Below are 16,676 nucleotides of genomic sequence, written 5' to 3' on the forward strand. Positions count from 1 at the left end.
CATATATATGTGTGTGTATAGACACACATATGTATATGTGCACATACATATGTGTCTATATGTATGTATGTATGTATGGAGAGGCGAGGAGAGAGAGAGAAAGAAAGAGAGAGAGAGAGAGAAATCTGGCTTTATGTAGTAAGAAGAGGAAACACTAAAATATTCTGTCATGACTGGAAAACCTTTCATGACTCCATTTCTCAGCATTCAACCCTAACTCACTGTTATTCCTGTAGGGAAAAAATAGGAACCACAATCATTTCTAGACATTTTGATAGACTAAAAATGTAGAATGCCCCCCAAATATCTGGTTGCTTAATAGTGGAAAATAAGGAGAAATAAAATATTAAATAGATTACATAAAATGGGTAATTTCATCCACTATTTTAACAACTATTTGTTGTCCTTGTGTAAGAGACACTTAAAACCTTGTCTAAATGGCTACTCTAGTCTTGTGGCTTTAGTCTTAAAAGACTCCTTTCACAACTGTAAAAGCATTTGCACACTTCCCCCTTGTCTCCAAACCTTAATCATGAAGGGTCTTCTCATTCCAATTATAACCCCTACCAAATACATGGCAAATATTCCCATGAAATTCCCAGAAACCTCCCTTTCCTCCCTTGAGTGATTCCCCCTTTCTCTACCCCTTCCTTGTCTATGAAAGGTCTTACTTATCTGTGTTAAATTTCTGCAGAATGCTTCTGCTTAGCTGCGTTCTTTCAGCAGGTCTGAAATGTTATGGAAACTAAGTCTATTCCATAGGAATTAGAAGCTGTCATCAGCAGTGTCCTTAGCCTGCTAAGTAAATCTCTTTATTTTCAATTTGGCCTCCTCCCTATGACTCACAGTTACTGGACTCCATCTGAAGGGTGTGCCTCTTCAAAGACATCTGATTTCTCCCAGTTGAAAAATTTCTCCAAGGCTTAATTCTTCCTATATGGCTGCAGTTTTTGTCCTTGAAACCACCAATTTCCATTTGTCCACTCTATTACTGCTACCATGGACTGGAACTGTCATCTGCTACCATGAAGTGTTATCACTCTCTTTTTGATAAAATTATCCCCAGGTCAACATGCCAAGAAGATTAGTCAACATATTTTTCTACTATCTTGTTAGTCAGAATTTCCATACTCAGCTTGCATTTAGGTTCCTTTGAAGACTTATTTTCCTATACTTTCCCTCTCAGCAGAAAACCTTCCAGGTTTTACTCAGAGTTGGGTTAAGGACTTTGAATTCCCTTCAATTCTAGTTATGTCTTCTGACTTTACAAATTACCTTGAAGCTTTGGCTAACTACAGGAAGTCATTTAGTAAGACTGAATATTGAGGGGCTACGCAGATCTGGTGACTTGTGCCTTGTTTTACCATGCTACACAAAGGTCCCTGGGAATACACTAGATTCATGTTTATTCATAAAAGACAGAAGATGATCAAGAAATAACTAAAAAGTAGTATTTATAGTCAATATTTCCTAATGTTTGAAGGTCGATATTTTCAGTTTTAGTTTCTTTTAACCCAAGAAAGCGGTAATCCAAATTTTTCTATAGTCTCTGATCATGTCAGTCATGTTGCCCTATATGTTACATGAGAGGCAGTGGGCTAAGGATGGGGTAGATCAGTAGCTCTGAAGTCCTAACCTACGGAGGAAGAAGATAGCAAGAAATTAAAAGAAAGGAACATAAGAGATTATTAACTAGGGGTTAAGAAAAATACATGCACACTAATCAAATATCAGCTTGAACAATCAAAGCAGAATTTTCACTGGCAGCAACTCTTGTTTTAACACCAAAATCATGGGTGGATTATACAGAAAAAAAACTTTGTATTTTAATTTCCTATCAAAATGGAAAAGTTATAGATGAAATCCCTAAATGAGACGCTTATTAACATTTAAGAAATTGGGAATGGAACTATACACGGGATTTTGTCAATGTAGAGAACTCCCTCTACCAATTCATGTCAGCATCTTTTCAGCAAATTGGGGAGTTGAGAAGCTAAGTGACATTGCTTGTGTGACACAGTCACTATATAATAAAAATAGCACTTCAACCTATGTATTCCTGGCTTTAAGACCTGTTCTTAACACAATGTTGACTCTTACATTTAAAAAATTAGAAGAAAAAAATCTCTCATCCCACTTTCTACTGTAGTGAATCTTTCTCCCTAATGTGAAAAAGTCAGTTGTCGTAAAATGGTTGAAAATTGGCTTTTCTGTGTTTAATCACATTATTCAGGTAAAGTATCCAGTAACGCAGTTCCACTATTTCAATGATGCTCAGGAAAAATATTAACATAGATATAAGCATATGAAGAGATACCTTCTATAAATGATCCTTTAATAGACCATAGTAGATCTTATACTGTAACCAATTAACCAAAGTGAAAACAGTCCATTGTACTTGACAAGGAGACCAAGGGAGTTGGGTTCGGTAGCTAGGTAGGTAGCTAGGTAGCTGTTCTGTTTGCTCTCAGGTGATTATGGCAGAACTAAAGAATACTACACTAATGATCCAAATTACACTGCACCACATGAATCACTAAGTACAATTAACACCCAACACGCCCCTACCCATAGGTTCTTAATGAAAGCCAACCAGTTCCAGCTCCTAAATCGAAACAGTGACAAACACACCTAGGCTCATCCATAAATTTAAAAAACTACACAGCTGGCATCAATTACCTCTGATTAAAAATATTATAGCAGATTTGGCACTGCAGTTCCCAATCCCAGCCCTGCTGCTCAAAACTATATCACTCAGCCAATTTCATTTACATCAATTGAAACCTAGAATATAAAGGGCTGGATCAACAGCAATCTAAAAGAAAAAGGGGGAAAGGAGGGGAAAAAAATTTCACCAGTTTTCCTTCTATTTTAAACTCTAATTGGAATGTAGCCAAAAGGATACCATTTGGAGAGTGTAAGATGTTTTTAGACGTTTTGTACAGATGGGCTCTTTAAATTGATATCGAACTGCTAGCCAACATCTATGAACAAACATGCTAAACATAATAGGGCCCATTGAATGGTGAGATAATTAGTAGGCAAAATGGAAATGGTGTCAAAATGTAAATAAAATAAGCCCTTTTACATTATGGACTCTCTTAACATGAACAATGTTCTCAGTTTACCAAGGTCCATTGTTCTGAAAGGATCCTGTAAAACTATATGCACCTGTTAGGGGGAAATTATGTAGTGAATTTTTGTAATGCAAAATTAGTACGCAACTTTGTAGGCAAAGAAAGATTTGGGTCATAAGTCATGTGTAGAGTCCTGCAGATGTTTTCAAAAGCTACCTTTAGAAGTTTATATAAAAAATGCTTCGGAAAAGCCTAGGAAAAAGGGAAATATAAAAATGTCCAGGAATTTTTCATTTAAATATGTATTCTGATTTTATTTACCCTAAAAATCCCATTTTACTTGAGAGGAAGGGAGGCATAGTGGATAGGACATCAATCTTGGAGTCAACAAGTCTTGGATTTCAGTCCCATCACAGACACTTTCAAGCTGCGGAGTGAATTATTTAACTTCCCATATCTATTTTGTCATCTCTAAGATAAAGGGAATTGGATGTGATGGCCTCTAAGGCTCCTTCTGACCCTAAATCTTGGATTTCATGATTCTTCGAATGAAAAAAAGGCGCAGATTTAGCTATTATTATCTCCCAAGTTTTGTTTGGAATATGTGGCCTATCTTCCAAATTTCTCTTCCAAAGCCTTATTCATGGTGCCATTGAAGTGTCCTTTGTTTCTGGAGGGCTATCCTAACAAATAGTAAGCTGGGGTAGGTCCTTCCATGCAAGAAAGACTTCATGCCCTTGCAGTGAAAAGATCATTGGCTTTGGAGATATAAGACCTGGGTTCAGGAACTTGCTTTCCATATGACTTTGGGCAAGTCACTTCTATTGAAGCCTAAATTTCCCCAGCTATAAACAAGGGCTTTAGGCTGGATGATCTCTGGGTTCTCTTCTGAGTTTGAACAATGATCCAGACCAGGTGACATACTTTTACACTTACTATACTAGGGTCAGTCTAAATTTGTAGAGATTCATCAGCAGATTGGTGTCAGCGTGATACTTTTTTTGTCCACATTAGTTCGAGAAGCTTGTAGTTAGGTTGGCATCTGCGTCAATCCAGGAAGAGTGCTTATTGATAACCTAAGAGATCCTTTGAGTATTCAATTATGTGTCACCAATACATACCTATAATATTAACAAAAGTGAACCATTTTTTCCCTCCTAGAAACTTATTACTATCTATACTATCTACTTTTTCCCCACTTGAGAATTTGAGTAGAAATCTCTCTATTTTTTGTAAAATATCAATCTATGAAAAAACCATGTCAACATTTAATTATAGAGGGTTCAATGTAGCAGACAAAAAGCATATTCTTCAGGTCTGAGGATCTGAACCTGAATTCTGATGCTACCATTTATCATATGTGTGACCTTTGACAAATTCTTTAACAAGAACTTTGTCTCCCTCACCTTCAGTTTTTCCATCTGTAAAATGAGGGATTTGTATTAGATGATCTCTAAGGTCCCTTCCAGCTCTAAACAGACTATCATATCATTTCTTTATTGAAAGCCAGAATAAAAAACATATACTCCTTAATTATGCATTCAGTATTACATAAAGTAAAGGTTGAATGACGTAGTAGATACAAAACTAGACTGTAAGTCAAGAATTCTGAGTTTTCTTCTCGATCTCAATTTTTTTCACCATGTGACCAACCACTTAATAATAAAATAAAAAATAATAAGGCTTGTTGTGACTGACTTGAAGATCATAATGGTAGTTTGAGTGAGAGAAAACCAACAGGCATTGGTTGGAAGGGCATGGGATTTGGAAAGAAAATCTTCTTAAACTAATAAGAATGGTAATAACATTGTCTTGAATTATCCTCTACCCTTATAGCTCTGTCTGTGCTCTCTTATCAAGAAGAAATTAAGAATCAGATTGTGGAGAAAAGTCATATAGATATAGCAGATAGAAATGATAGAAATAGATGATAGAGCATTTATTAAGTGCTTACTACATGTCTTACTACATGGGAAGGTTATCTCTATTTCTCCTACAAAATGAAAATTATTTCTTCTATCCTACGTTAAAGGACTAAAAGTAAAACAAATCTAAAATTTCCTTTTTTGTTTATTAAATGTCCTAAATTTCCCTCTTTGGGCACATTGTTAAGTATTTAATATTTACTTGCTGAATTTAACTGAATTGCTAGTAAAGCATGTATTTGACAATGCCTTCTGAATCAACTGGAGAAAGACAACATATTTCAGAGTCTAATATTCCTACATTAACTGTTTAAACCTCTCTCAGTCACTCAGAGGATGTTGTAGAAAGCCAAGGCTGGGATTGTAGATGCATAAATGCACTTCTCAGTGGAGGGTACTGAGGCAAAAAAACAAAAAACCCAAATGTTAGCACAAGAAAATAATAGTGACTTCACTGGAATGTAATGAGTTACAGAGGCAGGAACATTAGACTTAGATAGGAAAAACCTGGATCTGAATTATAGTTTTATTACCATTTACCAGCTTTGTAATCCTAAGTAGAGCAGTTAATATTTCCAAACCTCAGTCTCCCCATTTATAAGGGAAGGATCCTGTCTCACCTGATCCATAGGAGTACATGATGATCAAATGAGATAATGGATGTCAAAGTGTTTGATACCTGTCAAGGACTATTCCTGAGTAAGGAATGAAGTATTATCAGATTCATTATCAAACAATAAGTAGCATTAAATGCACATGACTGGACTACAGACTAGGTCTCATAAAAAATCCATTTAAAAAGGCAACAAGATAGAGTAGATAGAGAGAAGGATTTAGCATGAGGAAGATCTGTATTTGAGTTCTACCTCGCACTTAGCTGGGTAACTCTGAGCATGTCATTTAACCATTCTGGGCCTCAGTTTCCTCCTCTGTAAAATGAGGGAGGTTGTACTTGATGACCCCCAAGAGCCCTTGCAGGTATTAACCCATGATTCTATAATGTTGGGATTTCATGAAGGGGTATTCACCTTTCAAGAAGAAACATTACAATTAGACTTATTGGAGTAGATCATACTTAATGAGAAATTTTTAAGCATCACCTCACAAGAAGCAGCCTTATTGAGCATTATACTTATTTGAGTAGAGTACACTCGAAGGTGTGATGGTTAAGCCACTAAATAAATCATAGCTCTCAATGTCACAACAGTGAGTTTATTTCCACTCATGTTTAAGGTACGAACACTTTCATGTTCATAACATAGGCATGTCCCATTCAGTCAAATGTGGGTAGGAGGGAACTGCACCTGCTGATTAAATAGCTTAATGTGACTTCAACATTCAGTGACTACTCAAGAAATCAAAAGGGGCCTTTGTTGGCATTCATACTAGAGAGATGAAAAAACATGACTGTATTCTTACCCCACTTTTAGCTTACCATTGTGGTAAAAAGCAGCTAATTATCTTAATGGATCCTTAACAGACCACTAATTGTACAGCGACAGAAGAGAAAGAACAGAGGAAACTCAAGGCCAAACAGACCAGAGTCTCTGTTTTGTAATGACTCTAATACATTATACTGCCCTAAACAGTCTTATTAGCATCAGATGATGAGAACAGTGGTGATGCTTACTGCCTATGACTTACTTTTTCTGATCCCAGTTTTCCAATTATCTGGTCACATCTCAGAGTTAAAGCTCCATCCATTATTTCTTGTATCCCAGTGATTCCCCAAATTATACCCTCAATCCTGATCCCATCCTTTCTAAGCCCTTAATTTGCCAGGAAGACTGGGATAACTTTTCTTCACATTGTCATCGTTGTTCAGTTATTTTCGATCCTGTTTGACTCTCTGTGACTCCTTTTAAGGTTTTCTTGGCAAAGATACTAGAGTTTCTTTCTCTAGTTCATTTTACAGAAGAAGAAACTGAGGCAAACAGGGTTAAATGACTTTTCCAGGATCACACAGGTAGTGTCTGAGAACATATTTGAACTCAGTAAGATAAGTCTTCCAGACTTCAGGCTCAGCACTCTATCCACTGGGCTACCTAGCTGCTCATACTGTCTATCAATCAATAAATTAACAAGCAACTGTTAAATATCTGCTATATGCCAGGCACCATGACAGGAACTCTGCCATCCAGTGAAGTTGACCTCCTTGCTGTTCCTTGCACATGATACTCCATTTTCCCCACTCTGAATTTTAACTGAATGTGCCTCCTGCCTAGAATGCCTTCTCCATTGCTACCTCCTCACTTCCCTGGCTTTTCAAGTCTTACCTTCTGCAGAAAGTCTTTCTCAGTCCTCCTTAATCCTAACTCTTTCCTTCTGAGGTTATCCTGTATATAACTTATTTGTACATAGTTGCTTACATGTTATCTCTCTCATGTGAGCTTCTTGAAAACAGGGATCATTTTTTTTGCTTTTCTCTCCTCAATAATGACAAAGAATAGGTGTTTAATAAAAGCTAGCTGACTGGACTAGCCAAACACAAAAATGAAAGTCACTCAGGTATCTATTCTCTGCCTAGTTAAATGATAAAGTCAGAGCTACCGAGGTTCAAATCCAGGAAGGTCACATTAATATAGGGAATTTCCTGTGTCAAAAAGGAGGTTCAGACCTTTTATAATGCAATGCGTAAGTCCTAGATAGTGGCCTGAAGCACAAAGAGATTAAACTACTTTCCTACTGTGTAAAAGGCAGAATGTGAACCCTAGCTTTTCCAGTTTCAGGTCAGTCTTTATGTACTATACCATGCTGTTTTGACAGGAATAAAAAAGATAGAAATAAAGGTTGTGATATTCTTAGAGTCTACGTCAAGGCTAACTCAACACTAATAATTCTTACCACTGGATTTTCCCACCACCTATGTTAGGTATCTGTGTGCTTGTTACTTGGCACACAGTAGGTTCTTAATAAAAGTTTATTGATTAATTATCACTTCCTGTCCCATTCAATCCACCTTCTTAATAATCAGAGCTTCAGTCCCTATGTAACCATGGTGTCAGAGCATCCTTTCTGAAACAGGTACGTTGGTATAATTTTACAAGTGCTTCATAAAATTCCTCTCTTTTTGCCCACCAAGGAAAACCTGAGAACCTCAATAGTTTACTTATTTCGCTTCATTAAAAAAAAAAAAAGAATCCTCAGGCTCACAAAAATGCTCACTTAGGATAACAAGACATTAAATACAGAAAAAAGTTTATTTACACAATGAAAAATATAGCAAGGGCTTGTGTAAAAAAAAAAACAAACAAACAAAGCTTCCCACAGAGATAAAAGATTTAAATCTGAACCCATAGACAGCAAAATATACAAACAAATAAATAAGCCTCTCCCAATTCCCACAGGGATCCGTATAATTCTCCCAATTTATAATACTACCCTTTGTGGTTCAGAAGTACTAGAGAATAAACTTTTCCACTCTATCTCATCTCCCTACCTGCCATCTCTGTGTAACTGAATAGCAGAAGACAAGGTCTAAATTTTTCCTCTGTATCATAGTTTTGTGCCTTTTTGTTTGGTCTTGGCCTTTCTGTCAATCCATAGTTTTGTAATTCCATTCCATGTTAATCTTGTGGCACAGCTAGGTGGTTCAGCGGATACAGCACTGAAGGCCTGAGTTCAAATCCAGTCTCAAGCACTTACTTGCTGTGTGACCCCAGACAAATCACTTAATCTCTGTTTATCTTAGTTTCCTTATCTGTAAAATGGGGATAATAACAGAACATATTTCCCAAGTTTTTGGATCAACTAAGATAATTATTATAATGTACTTAATATAGTGCTAGGAACATAGCAAGTGCTATCTAAATATTATCTAATTTTATTATTACTACCTCCTAGAGTTGTGAGGATCAACTGAAATAATAATTGTAAAGCATTTAGCACAATTCCTGGCACAAAGTAAGTCCTAAGTAAATGTTAGCTATTATTTCTGTCTTTCTCACCACCATGATAGTCCATCGCTCTACTTCCAGTTCAGCATCCCCATACAACGTTGATTGCTTCTCTTCAGGAAGCTGTTCAGTCACTACGTCTGACTCATTGTGACCCTATGGATCATAGCATCCTGCAAAGATGTCTTTGGAAGACACATTAATCAAGACTCTTAGAAATAAGTCTCTTTCCAGGTGTACTTCCAATTTGGTGTCTCCACCCTGTCAACCTTCCACTCTAGGTTGTTGGTGTTGTCATTTTCAGTTGTGTCAAACTCACAAAGATGAGCTTTCCTGACTCCAGGTCTGGTGCTCTACCCACTGCTCCACCTAGCTGCCCACATACCTGTCTCTACGTTTTCATGGTATTTTCTCCCCATTGAGGTCTTCTATTCCCTATTATACAGAATCAGTACCCCAACTGTGTTTGTGCTGCAGAAGTCTTTTGCACTCAAGGAGGCAAAAGGATTAATAATTTCAAACTGCACTAAGACTTTGGGGACATTCTATATTAGGTTACTTTTTTCATAAATTATAATATGCTTCAGAGTCTGTTGCTCAAGAATCATCCTGGTTATGTTCCATTACCTTCCATTTTAAGATGGCAGGACCAGAGTCATTCATAGTTACTACTTCAACTCCAGAATGCAACCCCATTCCATCTCTCCCACCACCAAGGGATGAATTCATTCTAGGTCAGTAGAATGTCTAGTAACCATACTATCAAATGGTTCACACCTTCCTTCAGAACCTACACAGTCTACATTACTTACATTAAGAGCGAAGTGAAAGGCCTAAGTTTGTTCATCTAAATGATAGTTATATATGTTGCTCTTACTTGACTCTATATCTCATAGTCTCTTGGCACAGTCCAGGAACTTGTACCTTGTCTAGAAATTTCCTTGCCTCGCCCCTCAACATCTCCTCCTCCACAATTATCAATATGCCCTACATTTTTTGTCAATACTCAGAAGTTCTGTTAGTCCAGCTACTATACTCCATCTCTATAGGGATATCTCCTTACAGCTGCAGCTGGTGAAGCTGCCATCACAACTGCTTCCTCAATGAAGGGTAACCATTCTTTTAAGAAGGCAAACTAGGTGGCACAGCAGATTGAGCACCAGATCTGGGGTCAGGAAAACCTCAGTTCAAATCTGGCCTTGGATACTTACTAATTGTGTGACCCTGGGCAAGTGACTTGATCCTGTTTGCCTCTGTTTCCTCATTTGTAAAATGAGCTAGAAAAGAAAGTGGGGAATCACTCCAGTATCTTTGCCAAGAAAATCTCAAATAAGGTCACAAAAGTTGGACACAATTGAAACAACTGAACAATAACATCAAATTATTTTAAAATGAAACTGATGAGACCAACATGCCTCTGAGGCCAGTCAATGTATTTCCAGCACTATTATTAACCAAGCTTACCATATACAAAATGTATCCCGAGTTCCGCACCAACCAACTTCAAATAAACTTTTGGCATACACTGACTGATAATTTCAAGTTACCTTTGAATTTTGCTTCTCTTTCATCAGTGGCATCCAATCATTTCCCAAGTTCTATTGATTCTCACTCTGCCATGTCAAGTATTCATTATTTTCATTACATTCTTATTGGCTTCGTGTCTATTAGTTCAGGTTCTAATTACTATTGCCTATATTATAGGAATATCCTTATGACTACACTCTGTGCATCTTATTTCTCTGCCTTTTATAATTTTTACTATGAACCAATGCCAAAACCACTGCTCTGATGGAGACATCTCCCTATTCTAAGGTTTTAAATGGCCCCTGTTGCTTAGCAAATGAAGTCCAAACTTTACCTTGCCACTGAAGGTTTTTTTATTCTCTACTCAAGGACTAACTTTCCATTCCTAACCCTCAATAATGGTATGGACCCAATCAGGGTCTCTTAAATCTGAATTGTCACCATGCTGTTCACTCTGTCTGAATTGTCACCAGTGCTGTCTCTATTTCCATTGTGACCTGTCAAAATCTTCTTGGATCCTAAGCCAACAAAAATCAATAATATTTCTATTTAATAATAATAAAATCTAAAAATCAATAATAGAAAGAGAAGACTCCTTCAAAATGACTCATAAGTACATAAAGTATTTGGGGATCAATCTATCAGGAAAAAATAAAATACTTGTATAAGTTCAATTAGAGAATTTTCCTTAAAAAAATGAAGAACTTAATTAGTTGAAAGAATAGTCAGTGCTCAGGAATGGAGCATGGTACATAATAAAATTAAAATTCTACAAAAATGCACAGTTTTAATGATATAATAATCAAACTATAAATAGGATGCTTTATAGAACTTAATAATGCAAAATTCATGCGGAAATACAAAAGATCTAGAATTTCATGGGAAATAATGAAAAAGGTAGAGATGGAGTAGGACATCAATCTAAAATTATAAACAGTAGTCCTTAAAACTATTTGGTTTTGATTAAAAAGCAGAAGTAGATCAGTGGAATAAACTAAAGGTAAAACAGAGACAATGAAACTCAATCTCCCAGTGTTCAATATACTGGAAGACATAAATTACTTAGGAAAGAACTCCCTGTTTGACTAAAACAGCTGGGAAAATTAGAAAACTATCTAGCAGAAATTAGGTTTAGATAACATCTTATGCCATATTAACCATAAATTCAAAGTGAATACATGACCATAAAATTTAAGATAATACCATAAAAACTTAGATGAGAAGGAGATCCTATACCTTTCACAGTTATCAGAAAAGGAATTCTTAAAAGAACAAGGGAAATAACCAATTATAAAAGATAATTGATTACATGAAATTGAAAAGACTCTACAAAAACAAAATTAATGCATCTAGGATAAGAAGGAAAGCAGTCAAATGAAATCAAATTTAAATCAATTTAAATCAAATTCCTCAGATAAGGGTTTGGTGTCCAGGATATATAGAAAACTAACAGATATATACATGGTGTCCCAAAAGTCTAAGTGCAACAATCAGTTGGGTCTCTGGGAAGGGGAGAGAGAACAACTCTTAGGGAAATTCTGGTGGTGTAAAAATCAAAATATTTCAATAAAATCTGTCCCCTCTAAATCCAGTCCTTCAAGGTCCAGGTCAAATATCCCTCTATCAGTCAATCAGTAAATAGCTATTAAGTGCTTACTGAGTGCAAGACACTGTACTAAGTGCTAAGGATACAAAAAAAGGCAAAAGAAAGTCCCTATCCTTGGGGAAAACAACACAGTAACAGAAATGTACAAAACTGTATACAAGATAAATAGGAAATAATTAACAAAAGGAAGGCATTAGAATTCAGGAAAAAGTAACTGGGACTTAAAGGAAGTCAGCGAAGTCCTTTGTGAAACTTTTCATAAATTCCTTCCCCCATACCAATCACATGTTATATCTGTCTGTCTACCCAATTCCCTCTCTTTCCTTCTCTTTTTCTCTTTCTTTCTGACTCTCCCTTTAGCCTACTAGAGGTGGACGGTTCTCCAATTAGTAACCATTCCTCTTTGACATAGGCCTAAGGAAGGAGCAAGCAACATATACTCTGGTTACTCAAGCCTTTCATTAAAGAGTCCAAAATTCATGTCTTCCCAGAAGCACAGACTTAGCATTCCATGGGAAGTGCCGTAGCCAGAAGATGTCACCTAAAGTGGCACAGGACAAGGTTCTGTAGACACACACACACACACACACACACACACACACACACACACACACACACACACAAACCCTTCACTGGATGACCATTATAATATACAACCAGGTACCACAGAGGATCATACTTATGACAAAGACTAAGTTCAGCGAAAATGTGAGGTAATTCAAGACCTATCTAAATCCCATGGCCTCCAAATATCTATATACAGGTATAATAAAGGGTAATGGTCAAAATGAACTAGAGATATTAACACAAGAAAGTAAACTCTGCCTCATAATTTAGGGATGTTTAGCTTGGAAAGGAGAAGACTTAGGGCAGAGTATAATAGCTGTTGTCAAGTATCTGAAGGACTCTCATCTAGAGGAAAGGTTAGATTTATTTTACTTGGCTCCAGAGGATAGAATTAGAAACAATGGGTGGAAATTGCAGAAAATCAGATTTCAACTTGACAGAAGGAAAAATTTCTGAACTAATGGTGTCCAAGAGGGGAGTGGGATGCTTCAATAAGGAGTAAGTTACCTTTCACTGATGGACTTCAAGCAGAGACTGGATGATCACTTGCTAGACACAGACTTTAAGGTCTTCTATAAACTATTTCACACTTACCTTTTCAGCCTTATTTAATACTATTCCCTTCCATGAACTCTATACTCCAGCCAAATGGAACAGCTAGCCATTCCCAAACTTTACTGTCTGTGCATTCAGAGAAACCTCCACATCCAAATGTACTCCTTCCTTTTATTCACATCTCAGAATACTCTTTTTTTTTCAAAGGTCAGTTCAGGAACCCTCTCTTTTCTGAAGCCTTCCCTTTCCCTTGCCCCACTTGCAAGCATTCTCTTCTACTTTAACTTTCCTTGTGCTATAACTATTTGTGGATTGTATTACCATCGTCCCCTACACTGGCATATACACACATCAATAGAAAATAACCCCCTTGAGGACAGTAACTTCACATGTCTTTTAACCTCCATTCAGAGCCTCATAGAGAGCGATTAAAAATGTTTACTTGAATTTTGTTATCCTATATTGTTGGACATGATGTAGAGAGGATAAGGGACAGATTTTTCTTTGCCAACTCCCATATTCTATGTAAGATAATATAGTATAATGGAAAGATCATTGAATTTGAAATCAGAGGGTATTGGTTGAAGGATAACTACTATTTATGATCTATCCTGGGTCAAATCACTTTATGTCTCTAGGCCTCAGCTTCCTCATCTATAAAATAATGGAACAAATTATCCCCCAAATCCCTCCAATCTCTTGATTCTTTTATTTTATTCATATTGGTCAGAATATGTGAAAATTTGTGCTTTACCTAATTCTCCCACTGAGGTTGAGAAAAGGGCCTAAGACTTAGTTCAGAAATACCTCTAGCATAGTGAGTGACCAGAGAAAGCTGTCTACACTAACTGCCTCGACTTTCCTCTTACTCTCTTCTTAACCCTCTGCCATCTGGCTTCTAGCTTCATCATTCAACCAAAACCACCCTCTCAAAGTCTCCATTGATCTCCTATTGCCCTATCTAATGGCTTTTTCTCAATCCCCTTCCTTCTTGATCTCTCTGCAACATTTGACACTATCAGCCTTCCTCTTGGATACTCTCTACTCTCTAGGTTTTTGTAAGTCTGGTCTCTTAGTTCTCCTATTTATCTGGCTTCCCCTTTATTTCATATTACTCCTACTAAGAGATAAATAGAAGGCTACTTATCTCTTTGTCTCCTACGTTGAATCTTCATCCAAGTCACATCTGCTCCCTACAGATATCCCCCAGAGCTCCATACTGGGTCCTTGTTTTTTTTTTTCTCTCTGTACTCTCTCACTTGGGGATTTCACCAACAGCAATTAGTTCTCTTAGCCAATGCTTCTACATCAATTCAGGCATATTTTTTCCTGAACTGCAGAACTACATCACTAACTTCCTTTTGAACATCTAAATTGAATGATCCATAGACATTGAAATCCAATATATCCAAACTACAATTCATTATCTTTCCCCTCAAATATTCCACCTTCTGAACTTCACTATTACTGTTCAGGGTACTACCATTCTACCAGTTACTTGGGTTGGCAGCCTCATTGTCATCTTTAGTTTCTTACTCTCCCTCATCGTGCATACCCAATCTATTGCTAAATATTGAAATTTCTACTTTCACAATATGTCTTTTATAAATCCCCTTCTCTCTATTCATACAGCCACAAACCTAGTTCAGGTTCTTCTGTCACTTGAAGTATTTTAAACCTACTTGTTATTCCCCTTGCCTCATATATTTCTCTATTTCAATCTCTCCTCACTTAATTTACAATACGATTTTCCTAAAGCATAAATCTGACCAGGTTGCTCCATTCAATAAGTTCCAGTGTTTCCCTAACCAGAAGGATCAAATACAAAGCCTTCTGTTTGGCATTTAGAGTTCTTCACAACCTGGATCCTTCCTCCTTTTCCAGTAATCTTACATATTACTCCCCTCCTTACACTTTTCAGTACAACCACACTTGCCTTCTTGTTGGTCCACACAATACACTCTATCTCACAGTACACTCCATGTGCTTTTAGACTAGTTGTCCCCCATCATGGCCTACAACCTGCCTGCTGCTGTTGACAGAAGCAACCTTAGACATCCTCTAGGCATGTTTAAAAATGGGAAACATACATCCAGAAAAATTAAGTGACTTTCTCAAGATTATGAAGATCATGACCATCAGGACTTGAACACACAACTCCTGACTTTTAAGTTCAATACCCTTTCCACAAAGACATTTTTTTTCTTTGCTACCCTATAGGAATCACTTGGTCAATCTATAAAAATTTATTAGGCATTTATGTGCTAACACTATATGAAGTGATGGAGATACAAAAAATAAAAAACTGACCCAGACATCAAGAAGAAAACATTCTATTAGGGGAGGAAGCATGCAAATAACTAGACAATATAAGATATGGTGAAAGTTATGTGAAAAGAGAAAGTATTAGCCTCTGCACCAGAAAAAGGCATCCTTCAGAAGGTATGATTTTAGTCAAGTTTTGAAGTCAAGTAACCTAAGAGGTATAGGTGAGGAGGTGAAAGCCATTGCAAAAGCACAAAGACAGGAGATGGAGAGTCATATTGTTTAGTATGAGAATTGGAGTAGCATATAAGAATAATAGGATTTGCTTATCACTTCCTGGTAGGGGCAGGATCTAGGTTGTGAACATAGTTAAATGGATAAGAGATTTGATCCTAAGGGTAATAGGGAGCCACTGGAGATTATTGAATAGACTGGGTGAATGGGAAAGAGGGAGGTTATATGGTCAGACATACACCTTAGAAAAATCATTTCGGTAGCTGAGTAAAAAAGATTGATTGTAGTGGGAAGAATTTAGGCAAGGAGACTAGCTAGACAGCTATTACAACAATCTAGGTAAGAAGTGACAAAGGCTTGAACTAGAGGGTGGCTGAATGAATGGAGAGAATGAGAACTTATATGAGAGATGTAGTGAAAATAGAAATCACCAGTATTTGCAATAGATTGGCTATGTAGGGTGACAGAGTGAGGAGTTAGGGTTGACACAGAGGTTGCAAGCTTGGGTTAGTGGGAAGATAGTAGTGTCTTCAACAGTAATAGAGAGTATAAAAATGGGAAAGATTTTTTTTTTGAAAAGAAGATAATGAATTCTCTTTTGGATTTGTTGAGTTTGAGATGACAATGGGATGTACAGTTCAAGATATCTAGTGGACAATTATAGAGGAGTGGTCTATGTAGAGATAATTGAACCCATGGTAATCCATGTGGTCCAGGACAGAGCTTTGGGAAACACCTATGGTTATTGAATGTGACATGGAAGAAAATCCAAGAAAGAAAAGGAGGAGTGATCATCAGATAGACAGGAGGAGAACCAAGGAAGACTAGTATCATGAAAAACTAGACAGGATAGACTACCAAAAGGAGGTGATAAGCAAATGCTATAGAGACATTAAAAAGAAGATCAGGAGTAAGGAAAGGCCTTTAGATTTGACCATTACAATATTATTGATAACTTTGAAGAGGGCAGTTTAAGTTGAAGGATGATGTCCAAAGTCAGATTGTACAGGGTTTAGAAGAGAGT

Source organism: Notamacropus eugenii, chromosome 6 (assembly GCF_028372415.1).
Source record: "Notamacropus eugenii isolate mMacEug1 chromosome 6, mMacEug1.pri_v2, whole genome shotgun sequence".
In the NCBI taxonomy this organism is placed as follows: domain Eukaryota; kingdom Metazoa; phylum Chordata; class Mammalia; order Diprotodontia; family Macropodidae; genus Notamacropus; species Notamacropus eugenii.